Here is a 7,797-nt window from a genome sequence, read left to right on the forward strand (position 1 = left end):
GCGACATTACTCCCTGATATATATGACAATATATTCCTAATATATATGAAATGGCATTGAATCTTTATAAACGCGAATGAGTGTCGGCACATTACTAACAAAATTACTAAACATTTACAATCCAACGTCGATAAGAGTGAGCCGTTTTTCATACCAATTAATTTTTATTAAGTAGATGTTCACAAAATTTGTCATTAGATGGAAAAGATTTTGTCAGTTAACACCAATTACTCATTTTCTCTTAATTTAAAACTCCTGTAAATATTATAATAAAAGAAATAAACAAAAATTAAAATAGAAATTTTACTGTAAAATACCAAAATGGTGTAGGGAAGGAAGAGAGAAGAGTTTTGTATGGAATGTAAATAAACGGCATGAGAATGAAATAAAATGTCAAGAATGTAATAAGGATAGCAATATAGATTGTGAAGAATGGATGAAAATAAGAAAAAATTGAAAAAAATATTTAAAACAAAAAATCCTATTTGTAATATCCTGTACATTATTTATAATATTTATTCATAAAATAAAATCAAAGCGACCGCTTTCAAAAACTTATCATACTGAACAAATGCTTCACGTAAAATAGTAATGAATAACAAAGCAACCTTTACCGCGGTCTGGCAAACAACTGTGTCATTTCAATATAACAGTTTACAATTACACAAAAAATGTAACTTCTCTACATAGACCGACATTTTTATATTGAATATATAAGTAAGAGGATTGCTAAGTTAAAACGATAGTAGGCAGGCCACACGCGCAAAAAAGATGACCGCTGGGGCCTTACGGTTCTAGAGCAGAGACCGCGGACCGGCAAACGTAACATAGGATATCCAGCCACGGTAGACAGGCGCCCTTGTTAATAAAGACGTTGACTGTTTATATCCGGTCTTATTAATAATACATGGAGGAGGCCTAGTTCACGCAAAGTCCAGTAGTGGACGTTTTACAGGTGAAATAAAACAAGGTGGATGAACGACCTTCTTAAATTCGTCGGAAGAGGCTGGATGTAGGCCACTTTCAGCCAGTCCTATTCGAAATCTATAGTGGAGACTTATGTCCGGCAGCGGAAGTCTTATGACAAAAATGATGAAAATGATTAAATTCATATTTGAAATTCAAAATGTCTTTATTTATGTACACATTTACATACGCTTTTGTATCGTTGATTATTTTAACATTATAGGTAGTAAGCTACCACCGGCTCGGAACGCTGATCTGTTGAGAAGAGTCGGCCAAAAACTCAAAAGTTGCTCTTTTAAATAAAATTTAACAATTTTTCATGTATACAATATTATATTAATCATGTAAATGAGTCAACAAACCAAGCTCGACATATTCCCCTTTAATGACATAATTAGATTTATTTACCGATACATTTTAACAATTACAATTATTAATTTAAACCTTGATGGAAATAAAGCTTAAAATATGTTATGGAGAAATTTTATATACGCTTACACTCGGTCCTATGAAGGATTTATTAATTTTGATTTATTGATTTATTAATTTAAGACGAAATTCAGGCGTTGCCAGTTTATTTTTATTTCTTGTGTTTATCATCATGTATATTTTCTCATAACCAACAACGTAAAGGCAACCGTTTGAATGCCAATTTATTTATAAACCTCACACACACAGGGAATCTTTAGCTTGTATGTTATAAAGAGCTTTTTATGCAGCTCTTTTCTGTGAAATAAATATAGTTTTAATATCACCGGCATTGCCTTGTAATAAAATGATGATGCTGCAAGTACATGATGATACAAGTTATTCTTTATATTATAGATATAAAGTAATTTCTTTTAATTTATTTCTTAAAAATAATTATATAATATTCTTCAAGTAAGTTCTGGTGTACGACAGCTATGGCTTTTGCAGCGATACCACCTTTCGTATCGGAAAAGTGTAATGGCATTAGCATTATTGTCTCTCGCTATTGTCCGTGACTAAGCGTGGGTGTACCGCAAATACTCATTTGTGGAAATAAATAAATCCCGCATTCGATTTCTAGGTAGACTAGAAAATAGTTTGAATAGTTTTTTATTTGTCGTTAAAATAATAAATTACCACTGTACCCAGCCACACTTGACTTAATATGTATGAGCGCTCAAGTCATTTAACATACACCTTTTCACAGTAATTAAGCTCAAGGTCTTCTTCGATACTCCTAGGACTCTTTAAACAATTCACCGAATTAGGAATTCGTCAATGCTTCAACTTGGGTTGGCACTTGGTAAGCGTTTATAGCAATAATGTGGGGGTACCCGAGAACCAGCAGTTGAAAAACCTTATCTCTGTCTATTGCTACAATGCTAAATCTATTCACCTTTGCGAGCTTTGCCAACAGTGGGTTGTCTATATATATGAATAATTTCCTGTAGCTTCTCCATTAAACTGCGAATAACGAGAACCTTCAATATTTTTTGGTAGATACTGAATGGAACATCGGACATAACCCGACTTTATTCCAACAAATACGAATACAATCAAAAAGTATTTTTTACTCTTAATACACCATATGATAACATTGATTACGTAGTATATGCATTTTAAATTAATCACAATACTGACCTAGTTCGACGAAAATCAGATACAGTATGAATTACTCATGTTTGTAAATACTACTTGCAGGACCGGATTTCGTTTTTTTTTTCTTTGAGCTTACAAATTTGCATTAACACATAAGATAGTCGGTTTATATATGCATATGTGTCAATACAAACAGGTATTGAATACGGTAATATATTTATTTCATTTGTAAAGGATGCAATCCTTAATAAATTTACAATACTGTAATACAAAATAGTAATAAAAACGATATTAATTTGGATAACAGGCAATAAATACATACAACACGTTCAATTAAAAAAATAAACATTTAAAAATTTAAATTAATTTAGTCGTCTATTTAACTTCTTATATAAATTCAGGTTAATATTTGTAGTAAATAAAAAGTAATTATTTAAATTACATATAATTATTATCAATACTTTTAAAAATATTTTGTTGGAATAAATATATGTATGAAATGTATCACGATACATGTCTGAACTGTTTTTTCATAGACAGTTTGTTATAAAGAGCCGAGAGACGAGGTATGGACAAGTTTCATTTCACATTATTGCTATATAGACAGATGATAGCGCTACCAAAACCGCTACACCGCGTCATAAGTATGCTCGCGGCGAATCGTCAGATGTTTTGCCATTTTCTTCTTGTCTCTGTTTTCGACAATCTGCATTGCAATTACAACTTAACATACGATTTTAAAAAAAATTATAGTTGAGCTAATGAAACTAATACGCGCGATCGCGTTTTAAAATTTTTGTAATACCGTGGTGAGTAGTGTCATTGGCAGTATAGATAGGACAATCCGATAATAATATACAACGGCCATAGCCGAGGCTAAGAAGCCATCAAGCATTGTAACCCAAAAACGAAGTCTGAGCCCTGTTTGCTATGACTCCAGGGACAATATATGCTATCAAAGCAACAGTGATCATACGGTAAAAACACAGCAAGCGCTTGAACAGCTAGAGCGTTCGGATCGATACCAGCCAAATAAAGAATCTTAAAAAAATTTTGGTTATCTTTGAGACGTCAGTTTTTGACATCAAACTTTTTAAAAACGCTTTTTCATCTACACAAATGAACTCATGAGACAAAATAATTTAATAGCATATTGAATTTATTTTATGATTCTTTTCGTTACACTTTTTCTGTAGCTTTTGAAATACCTGTACCATAATTAAATTACCAATGAACATTTTATAAATATTTATCTACCATATTTCTAAAAAAAATATTTAACTTATGTATCCTTTGTGTTATTGGTTATAATTATTTTTCGATACGTTTTATGCATCGATGATTGTAAACTGTTTTGTATTTAATAAATAAATAAATATTAACAGCTGAGTATTTTTCATTACAAGCGATGGAACTAATTTCATTAAATTTATTGCACGCTTTCAAATGATTCGCTCGCTTTAAAGACGAAAAACCTTCCAATGTGATTTGATGGAAGTCTCTGGGACGGTTTTAATATTAGAGTAAGTTTTGAAAAACTAACAATGAACTATTTTTTGTTCGTCGCACTCGAACAGAATCCTGAATTTTTTGCTGTCAGGTTGTTGTATTTAAGTGAAAATATTGGAATTTTCATTACCATACATTGCTATTTTGTAATTTAACGCCATGTAAAAACATTTTGGACAATTATAGTATATTTAGGCCGTAACTGCACGCATATGCGACACTGAACAGTGTTCAAGAACAATATTCCATGTAGCATCGCTTCTGCGAGAATTTCTTTGCGGCATGGGATTGTACATCATTTTTCTTAGCGAACCCGGCTGGAGGAAGTCCAGCCTCCCCTCTGTTAAAATAAAAAATCCCTGGAGCACACACTGATCGAGGTAGTTTAACTAAGTAGGAATCCTATAAACCACTCGATAAAGAGCTGACTTTTCTTCAGGGTACCCTTGTACATAAATTTTACTTACTGCAGAACCAGAAATTTTATTTCCTCACCAAAAAACGACTATGCTCACACATCCGAGTAATATTATCTTTCAAATAAATAACATAACATCACAACATCAACGATAAAATTTAATTTTAACTAACCAAAATAACAAAAACACCAAAGATTCGATAAAAGGTAGATACGTAAAAGCTAAGTAAGACTGTAATAACAGTAAGCTAAATTATGTTTAGCTAGAAGATATCTCTTACATCTTAAATTATTAGGTGGCAAGTGACTTTAGAAAAAAAACTTAATTTCTGTAGAGATATACGACAATAAATATTAATATTTAATAGTTGCTGAAAGTTTTTAAAGTGGAACGCAAAATGTAAATGTTATAGAAATTTCAATATTTAATTTTCTTTCTTTATTTTCAGCCGATAGGCGCCCTCTGCAAGGAGTAGGCCTCCCCTAAAAACCGCCACGGTGACACCACACCTTCCTGCGATCTTCTCTATGTCTTCGATCCCCCTATAAGGGGGCCTATCCACGTCACATCTATGGGCTCATGGTCGCCAATCGAGAACCTTCCGACCCCTACGTCCATCGGCTGCACGAGCGACGTGCCCCGCCCACTGCCATTAAAGACGAGCAGCTCTTCGCGCTACCTCGGTAATCTTAGTTCTTATGTAGATCTCCTTTTCTCTGACTGAATCTCGCAGCGAAACTTCGAGCGTAGCCCTCTCCATTTCTCTTCTATGTGCCTTCTTATAAGATCCGTCGTTAGAAATATTATTTAATATATAATTTAAGACCATAGCCATTACATGCACGCTTGTAGCTTTGAGTCCAGATAGTAAAACGTTTTCGTCGTTGATAAGGATGCGTCTATTATTTTTCTTCTATTATAGACCCGTTGTTAATTTTTAAAAACCAAATCGACTGTTATTATACAAAAAAAAAAACAATAAAGCAGACGTACGAGAATTAAACAAAAATTTATTTACTTTATGTATATAGTCTTTGACGACTGACTCACAATCCGAGTTCATTAACATGAGCTATTCTTTTAACTTTTTTATGGGTTTAACCGCAGACCACGCGAGTCATTCGCAAAAAATGCAGCCCCAGGTAGAATCTCATCCTAATAAATTTAACCATTAACGTTTATTATTATCTAAACGACTTCTAAGTGCAAGATAATAACACTTTGCTAAGAGGATCTCAAGAATTTACGACTGATTTATTAAATCAATCATGGGTATAAGAACAGAAATTCTGATTTACTTTTAAATAAAACTCCAAGCTTAATTTCAACACAACTATGTGATATTGTCATACTGTTTAAATTTACCTTAGTTTAAGTAAATAGTAAATGAAACTTTCCTTTACACGTGTATTATTTTTCATTTATTTGTATTAACTAACATATTTTCTATCTAACCTACATGTTTTTTAAGACTTCACTAAAAAAAATTAGACATAAGTAATTTAAGTTTGTAGGAAACTATAATAATAAAGAAATAGTTTAATAAAGTTCATTTTGATATTACAAAGGTTTTTGAGTGGAGACCGGGGAATCGTTAAACGCGGCGTGGGTAGTCCCCTCACTAGATGTCACTAGATGGACAGAAGACATAGTTAAGGACACAGGAAGTCACTGGATGTTGGCAGCGCAGAACTGGTCAGTAAAGCGATCTTCAAGGTTTCTTGCAATAGGTGTCCTTCGCCTAAAAAGAATAATCATAAAAAGAAAAAATTACAATAATAAATCGTGGAAAAGCTCTGATGATTCTGAAGGTTATATTAATATTTTTGTACTAGGACGTCCACTGCACAAGACATGTGACCTACCCCATATATTTATAATAGTGCCGGTTGGATCCATTGTCTTCGGACGACCGACATATGCTTTGCTTGCCTGTGGTCTTTGGAACCTGTGGTAATGCTCTCTTTCAAATGTATGTAAATAACTAATTTTGGTTACCGTCTCGGGCACCCCTGTATCGCAATGTTTATGAATTACTTGTTATTTTTAAAACTAAGGTTTCTTAGGTAAATTTATAAAGTGTGTGATATGAATTAGGTTTGTTATAATCTCTATTTTTTACTACTACTTACGCAAATTCTGCTATATAATTTAAAAATAATAGTAATTATTTATTATAAATGCTGTTAATTGCTAATTTACTAATTCGAATCTTTTCTTTTATAACACAGTGATGCTATCTCGCATAATTTATTTTATTACAAGTACTATCTCTTTAAAGAAAGTAATAGCTTGAAGCCGTTTAATAAATATTAAAGTATTCAAAAAGGGACATGTAGTTTACGATTCCATAATGTAGCTTACTTGCTAATTAGCAGCTAAAGTTATAGCTTCAGTTATAATATATATAATATACATTGTGTATAATAAGTTATAACTTATAATAGAAATATCGCGAGAACGCAGTAATTTAATGTATACTGTTCTTTTACCAACCAAAAAACTTTAGCGTGTTCAGTTATTAATTTAAAAACTGCATTTAAAGCATTTTTTAACTATAAGTCAAAATTTATAATATAACCATTGTAATATAATATATTTACGAAATAATATAACATTTGTTTACATGTTTACTTAAGTTAAGTTTTATCCAAATTCATAAAAAATACACAGGACGTAAAGTTATATATTTAAAATTCTATCAAAAAATACCTACGCGCGTATATTTATGAACATAATATATAAACAAAGGTTTTGATTATCTTTTCTTTGCATTATAGTTTACATCGATTGATTATATCGATTATTTTTATGTGCCATAAAAAACAATATTTATATCAAATTCATTTTAAAAGAAAACTATTTGAGGTTCTAATAGAAAATATGTCAAAGTTAATTAAAGTTTATCCTAAGCATAAAATTCTTAATTTAATATTTTACTGTAATGTAACTAATCCTCTTTCGTGGTAATCCAAAAATTCTTAGGTAGGATTCTAACCCACACAAAGACCTAATGAATACCTATATCACCTACACAAACACCAGAACACGATGCATGGAGAACTTACTTGATAAAACACCGGCACAACGGGACTCTTGACTCACTGATTCACTGCACCATAAAACACTTATCACAAAAAAAAATTCCAACAATATTTGAACACTACCCACAACAAAATAAAGTTAAATACTCGTTATTTTCATTTAAGTTCAAATAATTCGATTAATATCGTTCGATCAAATAGTCAAGACCCATACGCTTGAACCAAACGGCCAGACTATACCGCGACCAGACTCGGGCGAACTAAACAGTCAGTGACACTACTTTGCACCC

The 7,797-nt window shown here is 31.9% G+C and overlaps 1 protein-coding gene across 3 annotated transcripts in view; it reads right to left on the reverse strand.

Moving 5' to 3' along the window:
- LOC137931333 (ATP-binding cassette sub-family G member 8) overlaps positions 1–7,755 on the reverse strand; it is a 72,706-nt gene extending 64,951 nt beyond the window's left edge. For all 3 annotated transcript variants that reach the window (XM_068774805.1, XM_068774806.1, XM_068774803.1), the window contains exon 1: positions 7,532–7,755. The gene's annotated coding sequence lies outside the window, so the exon portion shown is untranslated. The remainder of the gene's footprint in view (positions 1–7,531) is intronic.
- Positions 7,756–7,797: the final 42 nt, after the last annotated feature.

The sequence above is a fragment of the Battus philenor genome, unplaced genomic scaffold, assembly GCF_028537555.1.
Source record: "Battus philenor isolate CCGP_79_NKW_IND1 unplaced genomic scaffold, ilBatPhil1.0.hap1 SCAF_7, whole genome shotgun sequence".
Taxonomy (NCBI): domain Eukaryota; kingdom Metazoa; phylum Arthropoda; class Insecta; order Lepidoptera; family Papilionidae; genus Battus; species Battus philenor.